Genomic DNA, 17,018 nt, shown 5'->3' with positions numbered 1-17,018 from the left:
CGATAAAATTTGACAAACTCTCAATGGAATTGATCCAGAATCATTCTTATAGATTAATTGAACCTATCTCTAAGGCATTGAAATGTTTCATCTACGAAATTGGACTGGTAACCATCGTGATTGAAAAAAAATGTCAAGAAATTTGTTATTGAAAACAAACTATCCATCGCCAACGACATCCCGTATTCCCAAGCGGTCACCCTTCCAAGTACTAACGGGACTCGACGTAACTTAACTTCTGGGAGCTGACGAGACCAGGTGCGTTCTTTGTGATATGGCCGTTGACATTCAAAAATGAAAATTTACCCTCCCAGTCCCAATGGATGAATAGAAAATCACTTCAAAGTGACAGAAATGTTTGTTCATTGAATTTGGACTGGTAACCATCGCGAATGAAAAGCGCGATCAACTTTGAAAAACTCGCAATGAAATTCATCCAGAATCATTCCTATAGATGAATTGAACCTATCCCTATGTCATTGAAATTTTTGATCTACGAATTGGGACTGGTAACCAGTCTATTGAATCAATATATTTATAAATCAAATCATGAACAAAAAGTTTTAGAAAAACGCACATCACAGCCCTTGAATTTTTAAAAAATTTTCAAGTTATTTGAGTTCTATTGTCGGTTAGTGGATTTCTATTGTCAAGCACTTGAGTTCTGCATATCAGAGCACGCCAGTGCACGCCAGAGCACGCCAATTCACACCGGAGCACGCCAGTGCACGCCAGAGCACGCCAATGCACACAAGTGCACGCAAGAGAATGCCAGTGCACGCCAGAGCACGCTAGAAGATGCCATTGCAAGCCATAGCACGCCAGAGCATGCCAGTGCACGCCAGTGCACGGTTAAGCACGGTAGAGCACGCCAGAGCAAGCCACAGCACGCCAGAGCACGTCAGTGCACGCCAGAGGACGCCAGTGCACGCCAGAGAACAGCTCAGCACTTGAAGTTGCTATAATATTTATTTCACTTGTTAAAACAATTTTTTAATTACAGGATGTGTAAATCAATGTCCAATACACAATTTCAAGTCTATTGAATCAATAAATTTATAGAGCAAATCATGAACAAAAAGTTTTAGAAAAACGCACATCACAGCACTTGAATTTTTAAAAATTATTCAAGTTATTTGAGTTCTATTGTCGGGTAGTGGATTTCTATTGTCAAGCACTTGAGTTCTGCATAGCAGAGCACGCCAGAGCACGTCAATGCACGCCAGAGCACGCCAGTGCACGCCAGAGCACGCCAGTTCACGCCAGAGCACGCCAGTGCACGCCAGAGCACGCCAATTCACACCAGAGCACGCCAGAGCACGCCAGTGCACGCCAGAGCACGTCAATGCACGCCAGAGCCAGCCAGTGCACGCCAGAGCACACCAGTGCACGCCAGAGCACGCCAGTGCACGCCATTGCACGCCAGAGCAATTCAATGCACGCCAGAGAACGCCAATTCACACCAGAGCACGCCAGTGCACGCCAGAGAACGCTAATTCACACCAGAGCACGTCAGTGCACGCCAGAGCACGCCAGTGCACGAAAGAGCACGCAAGTGCACGCCAGAGCACGCCAGTGCACGCCAATTCACACCAGAGCACGCAAGAGCACGCCGGTGCACGCCAGAGCACGTCAATGCACGCCAGAGAAAGCCAGAGCACGCCAGAGCACGCCAGAGCACGCCAGTGCACGCCAGAGCACGCCAGAGCACGCCAGAGCAAGCCATTGCACGCCAGAGCACGTCAATGCACACCAGAGAACGCCAGTGCAAGCAAAACCACGCCAGTGCACGCCAGAGCACGTCAATGCATGCCAGAGCACGCCAGTGCACGAAAGAGCACGCCAGTGCACGAAAGAGCACGTCAGTGCACGCCAGAGCACGCCAGTGCACGCCAGAGCACGTCAATGCACGTCAGAGCACGCCAGTGCACTCCAGAGCATGCCAGAGCACGCCAATTCACACCAGAGCACGCCAGTGCACGCAAGAGCAAGCCAGTGCACTCAAGAGCACGCCAGTGCACGCAGAAGCACGCCAGTGCACGCCAGAGCACGTCAATGCACGCCAGAGAACGTCACAATGCACGCCAGTGCACGCCAGAGCACTCCAATTTACACCAGAGCACGCAAGTGCACGCCAGAGCACGCCAGTTCACGCCAGAGCACGCAAGTGCACGCCAGAGCACACCAGTGCACGCCAGAGCACGCCAGTGCACGCCAGAGCACGCCAGTGCACGCCAGAGCACGCCAGTGCACGCCAGAGCACGCCAGAGCACGCCAGTGCACGCCAAAGCACGCCAGTGCACGCCAGAGCACGCCAGTGCACGCCAGAGCACGTCAATGCACGCCAGAGAAAGCCAGTAAACGCCAGTGCACGCCAGTGCACGCCAGAGCACGCCAGTGCACGCCAGAGCACGCCAGTGCACGCCAGAGCACGTCCATGCACGCCAGAGCAAGCCAGTGCACGCCAGAGCACGTCAATGCACGCCAGAGCACGCCAGTGCAAGCCAAACCACAAAAGTGCACGCCAGAGCACGCCAGTGCTCGCCAGAGCACGTCAATGCACGCCAGAGCACGTCAATGCACGCCAGAGCACGCCAGTGCACGCCAGAGTACGCCAATTCAAACCAGAGCACGCCAGAGCACGCCAGTGCACGCCAGAGCACTCCAATTCACACCAGAGCACGCCAGTCCACGCCAGAGCACGCCAGTTCACGCCAGCGCACGCCAGAGCACGTCAATGCACGCCAGAGCACGCCAGTGCACTCCAGAGCACGCCAGTACACGCCAGAGCACGCCAATTCACACCAGAGCACGCCAGTGCACTCCAGAGCACGCCAGTACACGCCAGAGCACGCCAATTCACAGCAGAGCACGCCAATTAACACCAGAGCATGCCAGTGCACGCCAGAGCACGCCAGAGCACGCCAGAGCACGCCAGAGCACGCCAGAGCACGCCAGAGCACGCCAGTGCACGCCAGTGCACGCCAAAGCACGGTAGAGCACAGCTCAGCACTTGAAGATGCTATAATATTTTTTTCACTTGTTAAAACCATTTTTTAATTACAGGATGTGTAAATCAATGTCCAATACACCATTTCAAGTCTATTGAATCAATAAATTTATAGAGCAAATCATGAACAAAAAGTTTTAGAAAAACGCACATCACAGCACTTGAATTTTTAAAAATTTTTCAAGTTATTTGAGTTCTATTGTCGGGTAGTGGATTTCTATTGTCAAGCACTTGAGTTCTGCATAGCAGAGCAAGCCAGAACACGCCAGTGCACGCCAGGGCACGCCAGTGAACGCCAGAGCACGCCAGTGCACGCATGAGCACGCCAGTGCACGCCATAGCACGCTAGTGCACGCCAGAGCACGCAGTGCACGCCAGAGCATGCCAGTTCACGCCAGAGCACGCCAGTGCACGCCAGAACATGCCAGTTCACGCCAGAGCACGACAGTGCACGCCAGAGCACGCCAGTGCACGCCAGTGCACGCCAGAGAACGCCAATGCACGCCAGAGCAAGCCAGTGCACGCCAGAGCACGTCAATGCACGCCAGAGCACGCCAGTGCACGCAAAAGCACGCCAGTGCACGCAAGAGCACGCCAGTGCTCGCCAGAGCACGTCAATGCACGCTAGAGCACGTCAATGCACGCCTAAGCACGCCAGTGCACGCCAGAGCACGCCAGTGCACGCCAGAGTACGGCAATTCAAACCAGAGCACGCCAGAGCACGCTAGTGCACGATAGAGCGCTCTAATTCACACCAGAGCACGCCAGTGCACGTCAGAGCACGCCAGTGCACGCCAGAGCACGCCACTGCACGCCAGAGCACGCCAGTGCACGCCAGAGTACGCCAGTGCACGCCAGAGCACGTCAATGCACGCCAGCAGCACAAACACAACTTTATTTTTAAAATTACTTTATCAAAAAATTGCATTATTTCCTTTATTTTCTTCATTTTTCATCGCATTCAACAAAAAACATTCAAAAAATTGCATTATTTCCTTTATTTTCTTCATATTTCATCGCATTCAACAAGAAACATTAAAAAATTGCATTATTTCCTTTTTTTCTTCATTTTTCATTGCATTCAACAAGAAACATTAAAAATATTGCATTATTTCCTTTACTTTCTTCATTTTTCATCGCTTTCAACAAGAAACATTCCAAAAATTGCATTTTTCCTTTATTTTCTTCATTTTTCATCGCATTCAACAAAAAACATTAAAAAAACTGCATTATTTCCTTTACTTTCTTCATTTTTCATCGCATTCAACAAGAAACATTCCAAAAATTGCATTTTTCCTTTATTTTCTTCATTTTTCATCGCATTCAACAAAAAACATTCAAAAAATTGCATTATTTCCTTTATTTTCTTCATTTTTCATCACATTCAACAAAAAACCTTCAAAAAATTGCATTATTTCCTTTATTTTCTTCATTTTTCATCGCATTCAATAAGAAACATTCAAAAAATTGCATTATTTCCTTTATTTTCTTCATTTTTCATAGCATTCAACAAGAAACATTAAAAAAATTGCATTATTTCCTTTATTTTCTTCAGTTTTCGTCGCATTCAACAAGAAACATTAAAAAAATTGCATTATTTCCTTTATTTTCTTCATTTTTTATCACATTCAACAAGAAACATTCCAAAAATTGCATTATTTCCTTTATTTTCTACATTTTCCATCGCATTCAACAAGAAACATTCAAAAAATTGCATTATTTCCTTTAATTTCTTCATTTTTCATTGCATTCAACAAGAAACATTCAAAAAATTACATTTTTTCCTTTATTTTCTTCATTTTTCATCGCATTCAACAAAGAACATTAAAAAAATTGCATTATTTCCTTTATTTTCTTCATTTTTCATCGCATTCAACAAGAAACATTCAAAAAATTGCATTATTTCCTTTACTTTCTATATTTTTCATCGCATTCAACAAGAAACATTCAAAAAATTGCATTATTTCCTTTATTTTCTTCATTTTTTATCACATTCAACAAGAAACATTCAAAAAATTGCATTATTTCCTTTATTTTCTTCATTTTTCATCGCATTCAACAAGAAACATTCAAAAAATTGCATTATTTCCTTTAATTTCTTCATTTTTCATTGCATTCAACAAGAAACATTCAAAAAATTGCATTATTTCCTTTATTTTCTTCATTTTTCATCGCATTCAACAAGAAACATTCAAAAAATTGCATTATTTCCTTTATTTTCTTTATTTTTCATCGCATTCAACAAGAAACATTCAAAAAAGTGCATTATTTCCTTTTTTCTTCATTTTTCATTGCATTCAACAAGAAACATTCAAAAAATTGCATTATTTCCTTTACTTTCTTCATTTTTCATTGCATTCAACAAGAAACATTAAAAAAATTGCATTATTTCCTTTATTTTCTTCATTTTTCATCGCATTCAACAAGAAACATTAAAAAATTGCATTATTTCCTTTATTTTCTTCATTTTTCATCGCATTCAACAAAAAACATTCAAAAAATTGCATTATTTCCTTTATTTTCTTCATTTTTCATCACATTCAACAAAAAACATTCAAAAAATTGCATTATTTCCTTTATTTTCTTCATTTTTCATCGCATTCAACAAAGAACATTAAAAAAATTGCATTATTTCCTTTTTTCTTCATTTTTCATTGCAACAAGAAACATTCAAAAAATTGCATTATTTCCTTTACTTTAAAAAATTGCATTATTTCCTTTATTTTTTTCATTTTTCATCGCATTCAACAAGAAACATTCCAAAAATTGCATTTTTCCTTTATTTTCTTAATTTTTCATCGCATTCAACAAAAAACATTCAAAAAATTGCATTATTTCCTTTATTTTCTTCATTTTTCATCACATTCAACAAAAAACATTCAAAAAATTGCATTATTTTCTTTATTTTCTTCATTTTTCATTGGATTCAAAAAGGAACATTCAAAACATTTCAATATTTTCTTCATTTTTCATCGCAGTCAACAAGAAACATTCCAAAAATTGCATTATTTCCTTTATTTTCTTCATTTTTTATCGCATTCAAAAAGAAACATTCCTAAAATTGCATTATTACCTTTTTTTTCTTCATTTTTCATTGCATTCAACAAGAAACATTAAAAAAATTGCATTATTTCCTTTACTTTCTTCATTTTTCATCGCATTCAACAAGAAACATTCCAAAATTGCATTATTTCCATTATTTCCTTCATTTTTCATCGCATTCAACAAGAAACATTCAAACAATTGCATTATTTCCTTTATTTTCTTCATTTTTCATCGCATTCAACAAGAAACATTCAAAAAATTGCATTATTTCCTTTATTTTCTTCATTTTTCATCACATTCAACAAAAAACATTCAAAAAATTGCATTATTTCCTTTATTTTCTTCATTTTTCATCACATTCAACAAAAAACATTCAAAAAATTGCATTATTTCCTTTATTTTCTTCATTTTTCATCGCATTCAACAAAGAACATTAAAAAAATTGCATTATTTCCTTTTTTCTTCATTTTTCATTGCAACAAGAAACATTCAAAAAATTGCATTATTTCCTTTACTTTAAAAAATTGCATTATTTCCTTTATTTTTTTCATTTTTCATCGCATTCAACAAGAAACATTCCAAAAATTGCATTTTTCCTTTATTTTCTTAATTTTTCATCGCATTCAACAAAAAACATTCAAAAAATTGCATTATTTCCTTTATTTTCTTCATTTTTCATCACATTCAACAAAAAACATTCAAAAAATTGCATTATTTTCTTTATTTTCTTCATTTTTCATTGGATTCAAAAAGGAACATTCAAAAAATTTCAATATTTTCTTCATTTTTCATCGCAGTCAACAAGAAACATTCCAAAAATTGCATTATTTCCTTTATTTTCTTCATTTTTTATCGCATTCAAAAAGAAACATTCCTAAAATTGCATTATTACCTTTTTTTTCTTCATTTTTCATTGCATTCAACAAGAAACATTAAAAAAATTGCATTATTTCCTTTACTTTCTTCATTTTTCATCGCATTCAACAAGAAACATTCCAAAATTGCATTATTTCCATTATTTCCTTCATTTTTCATCGCATTCAACAAGAAACATTCAAACAATTGCATTATTTCCTTTATTTTCTTCATTTTTCATCGCATTCAACAAGAAACATTCAAAAAATTGCATTATTTCCTTTATTTTCTTCATTTTTCATCACATTCAACAAAAAACATTCAAAAAATTGCATTATTTCCTTTATTTTCTTCATTTTTCATCACATTCAAGAAGAAACATTCAAAAAATTGCATTATTTCCTTTATTTTCTTCATTTTTCATCACATTCAAGAAGAAACATTCAAAAAATTGCATTATTTCCTTTATTTTCTTCATTTTTCATCACATTCAACAAGAAACATTCAAAAAATTGCATTATTTCCTTGCATTTTCTTCATTTTTCATCGCATTCAACAAGAAACTTTAGAAAACTGCATTATTTCCTCTATTTTCTTCATTTTTCATCGCATTCAACAAGAAAAATTCAAAAAATTGCATTATTTCCTTCATTTTTCATCGCATTCAACAAGAAACATTAAAAAAATTGCATTATTTCCTTTATTTTCTTCATTTTTTATCCCATTACACAAGAAACATTCAAAAAATTGCATTATTTCCTTTATTTTCTTCATTTTTCATCGCATTCAACAAGAAACATTCAAAAAATTCCATTATTTCCTTTATTTTCTTCATTTTTTATCACATTCAACAAGAAACATTCAAAAAATTGCAGTATTTCCTTTTTTTTCTTCCTTTTTCATTGCATTCAACAAGAAAAAATCAAAAAATTGCATTATTTTTTTTATTTTCTTCATTTTTTATTGCATTCAACAAAAAACATTCAAAAAATTGCATTATTTCCTTTATTTTCTTCATTTTTTATCCCATTCAACAAGAAACATTCAAAAAATTGCAGTATTTCCTTTTTTTTCTTCCTTTTTCATCGCATTCAACAAGAAACATTCAAAAAACTGCAGTATTTCCTTTTTTCTTCCTTTTTCATCGCATTCAACAAGAAAAAATCAAAAAATTGCATTATTTCCTTTATTTTCTTTATTTTTCATCGCATTCAACAAAAAACATTCAAAAAACTGCATTTTTTTTTTATTTTCTTCATTTTTCATCGCATTCAACAAGAAAATAAAAAAATTGCATTATTTCCTTTATTTTCTTCATTTTTCATCACATTCAACAAGAAACTTTAGAAAACTTGCATTATTTCCTTTATTTTCTTCATTCTTCATCGCATTATAACAAGAAACATTCAAAAAATTGCATCATTTCCTTTATTTTCTTCATTTTTCATCGCATTCAACAAAAAACTTTATTAAAACTGCATTATTTCCTTTATTTTCTTCATTTTTCATCGCATTCAACAAGAAAAATTCAAAAAATCGCATTATTTCCTTTATTTTCTTCTTTTTCCATCGCATTCAACAAGAAACATTCAAAAAATTGCATTATTTCCTTCATTTTTCATCGCATTCAACAAGAAACATTCAAAAAATTGCATCATTTCCTTTATTTTCTTCATTCTTCATCGCATTATAACAAGAAACATTCAAAAAATTGCATTATTTCCTTTATTTTCTTCATTTTTCATCGCATTCAACAGGAAACTTTAGAAAACTTGCATTATTTCCTTTATTTTCTTCATTCTTCATCGCATTATAACAAGAAACATTCAAAAAATTGCATTATTTCCTTTATTTTCTTCATTTTTCATCGCATTCAACAAAAAACTTTATTAAAACTGCATTATTTCCTTTATTTTCTTCATTTTTCATCGCATTCAACAAGAAAAATTCAAAAAATCGCATTATTTCCTTTATTTTCTTCTTTTTCCATCGCATTCAACAAGAAACATTCAAAAAATTGCATTATTTCCTTCATTTTTTATCGCATTCAACAAGAAACATTAAAAAAATTGCATTATTTCCTTTATTTTCTTCATTTTTTATTGCATTCAACAAAAAACATTCAAAAAATTGCATTATTTCCTTTATTTTCTTCATTTTTTATCCCATTACACAAGAAACATTCAAAAAATTGCATTATTTCCTTTATTTTCTTCATTTTTCATCGCATTCAACAAGAAACATTCAAAAAATTCCATTATTTCCTTTATTTTCTTTATTTTTCATCGCATTCAACAAAAAACATTCAAAAAATTGCATTATTTTTTTTTTCTTCATTTTTCATCACATTCAACAAGAAACTTTAGAAAACTTGCATTATTTCCTTTATTTTCTTCATTCTTCATCGCATTATAACAAGAAACATTCAAAAAATTGCATCATTTCCTTTATTTTCTTCATTTTTCATCGCATTTAACAAAAAACTTTATTAAAACTGCATTATTTCCTTTATTTTCTTCATTTTTCATCGCATTCAACAAGAAAAATTCAAAAAATCGCATTATTTCCTTTATTTTCTTCTTTTTCCATCGCATTCAACAAGAAACATTCAAAAAATTGCATTATTTCCTTCATTTTTCATCGCATTCAACAAGAAACATTCAAAAAATTGCATCATTTCCTTTATTTTCTTCATTCTTCATCGCATTATAACAAGAAACATTCAAAAAATTGCATTATTTCCTTTATTTTCTTCATTTTTCATCGCATTCAACAAGAAACTTTATTAAAACTGTATTATTTCATTTATTTTCTTCATTTTTCAAAGCATTCTACAAGAAACATTCAAAAAATTGCATTATTTCCTTTATTTTCTTCATTTTTCATCACATTCAACAAAAAACATTCAAAAAATTGCATTATTTCCTTTATTTTCTTCATTTTTCATTGCATTCAACAAGAAACATTCAAAAATTGCATTATTTCCTTTATTTTCTTCATTTTTTATCACATTAAACAAGAAACTTTAGAAAACTTGCATTATTTCATTTATTTTCTTCATTCTTCATCGCATTATAACAAGAAACATTCAAAAAATTGCATCATTTCCTTTATTTTCTTCATTTTTCATCGCATTCAACAAAAAACTTTATTAAAACTGCATTATTTCCTTTATTTTCTTCATTTTTCATCGCATTCAACAAGAAAAATTCAAAAAATCGCATTATTTCCATTATTTTCTTCTTTTTCCATCGCATTCAACAAGAAACATTCAAAAAATTGCATTATTTCCTTCATTTTTCATCGCATTCAACAAGAAACATTCAAAAAATTGCATCATTTCCTTTATTGTCTTCATTCTTCATCGCATTATAACAAGAAACATTCAAAAAATTGCATTATTTCCTTTATTTTCTTCATTTTTCATCGCATTCAACAAGAAACTTTAGAAAACTTGCATTATTTCCTTTATTTTCTTCATTCTTTATCGCATTATAACAAGAAACATTCAAAAAATTGCATTATTTCCTTTATTTTCTTCATTTTTCATCGCATTCAACAAAAAACTTTATTAAAACTGCATTATTTCCTTTATTTTCTTCATTTTTCATCGCATTCAACAAGAAAAATTCAAAAAATCGCATTATTTCCTTTATTTTCTTCTTTTTCCATCGCATTCAACAAGAAACATTCAAAAAATTGCATTATTTCCTTCATTTTTCATCGCATTCAACAAGAAACATTAAAAAAATTGCATTATTTCCTTTATTTTCCTCATTTTTTATTGCATTCAACAAAAAACATTCAAAAAATTGCATTATTTCCTTTATTTTCTTCATTTTTTATCCCATTACACAAGAAACATTCAAAAAATTGCATTATTTCCTTTCTTTTCTTCATTTTTCATCGCATTCAACAAGAAACATTCAAAAAATTCCATTATTTCCTTTATTTTCTTTATTTTTCATCGCATTCAACAAAAAACATTCAAAAAATTGCATTATTTTTTTTATTTTCTTCATTTTTCATCACATTCAACAAGAAACTTTAGAAAACTTGCATTATTTCCTTTATTTTCTTCATTCTTCATCGCATTATAACAAGAAAAATTCAAAAAATTGCATCATTTCCTTTATTTTCTTCATTTTTCATCGCATTTAACAAAAAACTTTATTAAAACTGCATTATTTCCTTTATTTTCTTCATTTTTCATCGCATTCAACAAGAAAAATTCAAAAAATCGCATTATTTCCTTTATTTTCTTCTTTTTCCATCGCATTCAACAAGAAACATTCAAAAAATTGCATTATTTCCTTCATTTTTCATCGCATTCAACAAGAAACATTCAAAAAATTGCATTATTTCCTTTATTTTCTTCATTTTTCATCGCATTCAACAAGAAACTTTATTAAAACTGTATTATTTCCTTTATTTTCTTCATTTTTCATTGCATTCAACAAGAAACATTCAAAAATTGCATTATTTCCTTTATTTTCTTCATTTTTCATCACATTCAACAAGAAACATTCAAAAAATTTCATTATTTCCTTTTTTTATTCATTTTTCATCGCATTCAACAAAAAACCTTCAAAAAATTGCGTTATTTTCATTATTTTCTTCATTTTTTATCGCATTCAACAAGAAACATTCAGAACGCTAGTGCACGTCAGAGCACGCCAGTGCATGCCAGATTACGCCAGTGCACGCCAGAGCTTGCCAGTGCACGCCAGAGCTTGCCAGTGCACGCCAGAGCACGCCAGTGCACGCCATAGCACGCCAATTCACACCAGAACACGCAAGTGCACGCCAGAGCACGCCAATTCACACCAGAGCACGTCAATGCTCGCCAGAGCAAGCCAGAGCACGCCAGAGCACGCCAGAGCACGCCAGTGCACGCCAGAGCACGGTAGAGCACAGCAGAGAACAGCTCAGCACTTTGAAGTTGCTATTATATTTTTTTCACTTGTTAAAACCATTTTTTAATTACAGGATGTGTAAATCAATGTCCAATACACCATTTCAAGTCTATTGAATCAATAAATTGATAGAGCAAATCATGAACAAAAAGTTTTAGAAATACGCACATCACAGCACTTGAATTTTTAAAAATTATTCAAGTTATTTGAGTTCTATTGTCGGGTAGTGGATTTCTATTGTCAAGCACTTGAGTTCTGCATAGCATTGCACGCCAGAGCACGCAAGTACACGCCAGAGGTTGCAAGTCCACACCAGAGCACGCCAGAAGACGCCAGAAAACACCAGTGCACGCCAGTTCACGCCAATTCACACTAAAGCACGCCAGTGCACGCCAGAGCACGCCAGAGCACACCAGTGCAAGCCAGAGCAGGTCAATGCACGCCAGAGCACGACAGAGCACGCCAGTGCACGGCAGAGCACGCCAATTCACACCAGAGCACGCCAGTGCACGCCAGAGCACGCCACTGCACGGCAGAGCACGCCAATTAACACCAGAGCACGCCAGGGCATGCCAGAGCACGTCAATGCACGCCAGAGCACGCCAGTGCACGCCAGAGCACGCCAGTGCACGCCAGTGCACGCCAGTGCACGCCAGTGCACACCAGAGCACGCCAGTGCACGTTAATGCACGCCAGAGCACGCTAATTCACGCCAGTGCACGCCAGAGCACGCCAATTCACAACAGAGCACTCCAGTGCATGCCAAAGCACGCCAGTGCACGCCAAAGCACGCCAATTCACACCAGAGCACGCCAATGCACGCCAATTCACACCAGAGCACGCCAGTGCACTCCAGAGCACGCCAGTACACGCCAGAGCACGCCAATTCACACCAGAGCACGCCAATTAACACCAGAGCACGCCAGTGCACGCCGGAGCACGTCAATGCACGCCAGAGCACGCGTGTGTGCACGCCAGAGCACGTCAATTCATGCCAGAGCACGCCAGAACACGCCAGTGCACGCCAGTGCACGCCAGAGCACGCAAGTGCACGCCAGAGCACGTCAATGCACGCCAGTGCATGCCAGAACACGTCAATGCACGCCAGAGCAAGCCAGTGCACACCAGAGCACGCCAGTGCACTCCAGAGCACGCCAGTACACGCCAGAGCACGCCAATTCACAGCAGAGCACGCCAATTAACACCAGAGCATGCCAGTGCACGCCAGAGCACGCCAGAGCACGCCAGAGCACGCCAGAGCACGCCAGAGCACGCCAGAGCACGCCAGTGCACGCCAGTGCACGCCAAAGCACGGTAGAGCACAGCTCAGCACTTGAAGATGCTATAATATTTTTTTCACTTGTTAAAACCATTTTTTAATTACAGGATGTGTAAATCAATGTCCAATACACCATTTCAAGTCTATTGAATCAATAAATTTATAGAGCAAATCATGAAAAAAAAGTTTTAGAAAAACGCACATCACAGCACTTTAATTTTTAAAAATTATTCAAGTTATTTGAGTTCTATTGTCGGGTAGTGGATTTCTATTGTCAAGCACTTGAGTTCTGCATAGCAGAGCACGCCAGAGCACGCCAGTGCACGCCAGAGCACGCCAGTGATCGGCCAGAGCATGCCAGTTCACGCAAGAGCACGCCAGTGCACGCCAGAGCACGCCAGTGCACGCCAGAGCACGCCAGGTGCACGGCCAGAGCACGCCAGTGCAGCGCCAGAGCACGCCAGTGCACGCCAGAGCACGCCAGTGCACGCCAGAGCACGCCAAAGCACGCCAGTGCACGCCAGAGCACGCCAGTGCACGCCAGAGCACGTCAATGCACGCCAGAGAAAGCCAGTAAACGCCAGTGCACGCCAGTGCACGCCAGTGCACGCCAGTGCACGCCAGAGCACGTCCATGCACGCCAGAGCAAGCCAGTGCACGCCAGAGCACGTCAATGCACGCCAGAGCACGCCAGTGCAAGCCAAACCACAATAGTGCACGCCAGAGCACGCCAGTGCTCGCCAGAGCACGTCAATGCACGCCAGAGCACGTCAATGCACGCCAGAGCACGCCAGTGCACGCCAGAGTACGCCAATTCAAACCAGAGCACGCCAGAGCACGCCAGTGCACGCCAGAGCACTCCAATTCACACCAGAGCACGCCAGTCCACGCCAGAGCACGCCAGTTCACCCCAGAGCATGCCAGAGCACGTCAATGCACGCCAGAGCACGCCAGTGCACTCCAGAGCACGCCAGTACACGCCAGAGCACGCCAATTCACACCAGAGCACGCCAGTGCACTCCAGAGCACGCCAGTACACGCCAGAGCACGCCAATTCACAGCAGAGCACGCCAATTCACACCAGAGCATGCCAGTGCACGCCAGAGCACGCCAGAGCACGCCAGAGCCCGCCAGAGCACGCCAGAGCACGCCAGAGCACGCCAGTGCACGCCAGTGCACGCCAAAGTACGGTAGAGCACAGCTCAGCACTTGAAGATGCTATAATATTTTTTTCACTTGTTAAAACCATTTTTTAATTACAGGATGTGTAATTCAATGTCCAATACACCATTTCAAGTCTATTGAATCAATAAATTTATAGAGCAAATCATGAACAAAAAGTTTTAGAAAAACGCACATCACAGCACTTGAATTTTTAAAAATTTTTCAAGTTATTTGAGTTCTATTGTCGGGTAGTGGATTTCTATTGTCAAGCACTTGAGTTCTGCATAGCAGAGCAAGCCAGAACACGCCAGTGCACGCCAGGGCACGCCAGTGAACGCCAGAGCACGCCAGTGCACGCATGAGCACGCAAGTGCACGCCATAGCACGCCAGTGCACGCCAGAGCACGCAGTGCACGCCAGAGCATGCCAGTTCATGCCAGAGCACGCCAGTGCACGCCAGAACATGCCAGTTCACGCCAGAGCACGACAGTGCACGCCAGAGCACGCCAGTGCACGCCAGTGCACGCCAGAGCACGCCAATGCACGCCAGAGCAAGCCAGTGCACGCCAGAGCACGTCAATGCACGCCAGAGCACGCCAGTGCACGCAAAAGCACGCCAGTGCACGCAAGAGCACGCCAGTGCTCGCCAGAGCACGTCAATGCACGCTAGAGCACGTCAATGCACGCCAGAGCACGCCAGTGCACGCCAGAGTACGCCAATTCAAACCAGAGCACGCCAGAGCACGCTAGTGCACGATAGAGCGCTCTAATTCACACCAGAGCACGCCAGTGCACGCCAAAGCACGCCAGTGCACGCCAGAGCACGCCAGTGCACGCCAGAGCACGCCAGTGCACGCCAGAGCACGCCAGTGCACGCCAGAGCACGCCAGTGCACGCCAGAGCACGCCAGTGCACGCCAGAGCACGCCAGTGCACGCCAGAGTACGCCAGTGCACGCCAGAGCACGTCAATGCACGCCAGCAGCACAAACACAACTTTATTTTTAAAATTACTTTATCAAAAAATTGCATTATTTCCTTTATTTTGTTCATTTTTCATCGCATTCAAAAAGAAACATTCCTAAAATTGCATTATTACCTTTATTTTCTTCATTTTTTATCGCATTCAACAAGAAAAATTCAAAAAATTGCATTACTTCCTTTATTTTCTTCCTTTTTCATCGTATTCAACAAGAAACATTAAAAAAATTGCATTATTACCTTTTTCTTCTTCATTTTTCATTGCATTCAACAAGAAACATTAAAAAAATTGCATTATTTCCTTTACTTTCTTCATTTTTCATCGCATTCAACAAGAAACATTCAAAAATTGCATTATTTCCATTATTTCCTTCATTTTTCATCGCATTCAACAAGAAACATTCAAAAAATTGCATTATTTCCTTTATTTTCTTCATTTTTCATCGCATTCAACAAGAAACATTCAAAAAATTGCATTATTTCCTTTATTTTCTTCAATTTTTATCGCATTCAACAAAAAACATTCAAAAAATTGCATTATTTCCTTTATTTTTTTCATTTTTCATCGCATTCAACAAGAAACATTCAAAAAATTGCATTATTTCCTTTATTTTCTTCATTTTTCATCGCATTCAACAAGAAACATTCAAAAAAGTGCATTATTTCCTTTTTTCTTCATTTTTCATTGCATTCAACAAGAAACATTCAAAAAATTGCATTATTTCCTTTATTTTCTTCCGTTTTCATCGCATTCAACAAGAAACATTCCAAAAATTGCATTTTTCCTTTATTTTCTTCATTTTTCATCGCATTCAACAAAAAACATTCAAAAAATTGCATTATTTCCATTATTTCCTTCATTTTTCATCGCATTCAACAAGAAACATTCAAACAATTGCATTATTTCCTTTATTTTCTTCATTTTTCATCGCATTCAACAAGAAACATTCAAAAAATTGCATTATTTCCTTTATTTTCTTCATTTTTCATCACATTCAACAAAAAACATTCAAAAAATTGCATTATTTCCTTTATTTTCTTCATTTTTCATCACATTCAAGAAGAAACATTCAAAAAATTGCATTATTTCCTTTATTTTCTTCATTTTTCATCACATTCAAGAAGAAACATTCAAAAAATTGCATTATTTCCTTTATTTTCTTCATTTTTCATCACATTCAACAAGAAACATTCAAAAAATTGCATTATTTCCTTGCATTTTCTTCATTTTTCATCGCATTCAACAAGAAACTTTAGAAAACTGCATTATTTCCTCTATTTTCTTCATTTTTCATCGCATTCAACAAGAAAAATTCAAAAAATTGCATTATTTCCTTCATTTTTCATCGCATTCAACAAGAAACATTCAAAAAATTCCATTATTTCCTTTATTTTCTTCATTTTTTATCACATTCAACAAGAAACATTCAAAAAATTGCAGTATTTCCTTTTTTTTCTTCCTTTTTCATTGCATTCAACAAGAAAAAATCAAAAAATTGCATTATTTTTTTTATTTTCTTCATTTTTTATTGCATTCAACAAAAAACATTCAAAAAATTGCATTATTTCCTTTATTTTCTTCATTTTTTATCCCATTCAACAAGAAACATTCAAAAAATTGCAGTATTTCCTTTTTTTTCTTCCTTTTTCATCGCATTCAACAAGAAACATTCAAAAAACTGCAGTATTTCCTTTTTTCTTCCTTTTTCATCGCATTCAACAAGAAAAAATCAAAAAATTGCATTATTTCCTTTATTTTCTTTATTTTTC

The 17,018-nt window shown here is 37.7% G+C and overlaps 1 pseudogene; it reads right to left on the bottom strand.

Moving 5' to 3' along the window:
* Nucleotides 1-167: 167 nt before the first annotated feature.
* Nucleotides 168-286, bottom strand: LOC124329755 (annotated as a pseudogene).
* Between the last annotated feature and the right edge of the window lie 16,732 nt (nt 287-17,018).

This window comes from Daphnia pulicaria, chromosome 3, assembly GCF_021234035.1.
Source record: "Daphnia pulicaria isolate SC F1-1A chromosome 3, SC_F0-13Bv2, whole genome shotgun sequence".
NCBI classification, from domain to species: domain Eukaryota; kingdom Metazoa; phylum Arthropoda; class Branchiopoda; order Diplostraca; family Daphniidae; genus Daphnia; species Daphnia pulicaria.
This window is presented reverse-complemented; position numbering and strand designations above follow the sequence as displayed.